Below are 1,687 nucleotides of genomic sequence, written 5' to 3'. Positions count from 1 at the left end.
CAGGAGGATTTGATCTTAAAGAGAGAGGAATGGCTGGAGAGATAAGTAAGGCTGAATAAGGAGTTTTATAATAAGACCATTCTAAGGAGTTTGATTTTTTTTTCCTGCGTGTAATATGAGCCACTACAGGGTTTTAAGTGGAGAGAAACAGACCAGATTTTTTTTATTCTTTTATTTTTCATTTTATTTTTTTATTGTTTTATTGCTTAAAGTATTACAAAGAGTATTACATATGTCTCCTTTTTTTTCCCTGCCCTCAGACCAGATTTTTTATTTAAAGTCATCACTCTGGTTGCAGTGTGGAGAATGCATGGGAGGAGGCAAGAGTGGAACCAGGGAGACAAGTGAAGAGGTGTAGGAAACCATGTGACTCAGAGCAGAGTGTGGCAGTGGAGAGGGAGAGAATAAATTCAAGACAGGTTAACCCGGCAGAACTGACAGAGCGTGAGACTGCCTGGGTGTGCGGGGCTAGGAGAGGAGAGCTGACAAGGAAAGTCCCAGGTTTCTGGTAAGAGTGCTCATGTTCTTCGTTCTCTGCTTCAGTTCCTCATCTATAACACGGGCAGAAAAGGGTTGTTGGGAGGATTAAGGGTTATATGTGTAAAGCACTTAGAACAATTGCTATCATTGGCATTATTATTGTTATTGCTTTACAGTGATGATAACTGTAGACATTTTCTGCTTTTGTACTCATCAATTATTAATTGACTTGATCAATTTAAAAAATAATAAGGGAAAGGGAGGAGGGGGAGGTTGAAGAGGGTGAAGGAAGTCAAATAGATGGTGACAGAAGGATTCAGAAAAGGGTTGTTGGGAGGATTAAGGGTTATATGTGTAAAGCACTTAGAACAATTGCTATCATTGGCATTATTATTGTTATTGCTTTACAGTGATGATAACTGTAGACATTTTCTGCTTTTGTACTCATCAATTATTAATTGATCTGATCAATTTAAAAAATAATAATAAGGGGAAGGGAGTAGGGGGAGGTTGAAGAGGGTGAAGGAGGTAAATAGATGGTGACAGAAGGAGACTAAACTTTGGGTGATGAGCACACAACGCAATATACAGATGATGTATTCTAATACTGTACCTTTGAAACTTGTATAATCTTATTAGCCAATATCATCCCAATAAACTTAAATGTTTTTAAAGAGTGATTTATTTCTGAGTGTGTAAAGTTATAGTGATTTTTATTTCATTCTTTTTCTTATCCATATATTCTAATTTTTCTAAATAGACATGTATAATAAAAATACAATAAAAGTCACGTTTTCAAAGAAAAAAGGAAAGAACAATAATTTCTGCCCCGAACCCAACAGTCTCTGGCTTTGTAAGTCATCGCCTACAGGGCTGCTTGCTGCCTGGAGCCTATTCAATCTTCTGTCATTTTCTCTCTCTGTGACCTTTGGGAAAATCAACCGCTCAGAGCCTCGATTTCCCCATCTGTAAAGTGGGGCAGGTATCCCTGTTCTGGAGACAAGTCTACATTCTGCAAGGCACTGGGAGGGACTGAGTGGGGCGGCAGCGAGCTGTCCAAGGGAGATAGGTCATGGGTACTAGGCCTGGCGCGGCGTGACACTTCCCCTCCGCAACACCAGAGGGCGATGTCGCGAGCTGCGGCACCACCCGCCCACAGGGGCGGCGCTCCGTCCCTCCCGCGTCTGTCTCCTCCACGTGGGGACGC

The 1,687-nt window shown here is 41.4% G+C and overlaps 1 protein-coding gene across 1 annotated transcript in view; it reads left to right on the top strand.

Moving 5' to 3' along the window:
- Positions 1-1,687, top strand: part of NLE1 (notchless homolog 1 (Drosophila)) — a 16,226-nt gene that overhangs the window by 3,636 nt on the left and 10,903 nt on the right. The gene's annotated exons all lie outside the window — the stretch shown is intronic.

The sequence above is a fragment of the Myotis brandtii genome, unplaced genomic scaffold (genome assembly GCF_000412655.1).
Source record: "Myotis brandtii unplaced genomic scaffold, ASM41265v1 scaffold1327, whole genome shotgun sequence".
NCBI lineage: Eukaryota > Metazoa > Chordata > Mammalia > Chiroptera > Vespertilionidae > Myotis > Myotis brandtii.
Note: the sequence above shows the minus strand (reverse complement) of the source record. Positions and strands in the feature narration are given on the sequence as shown.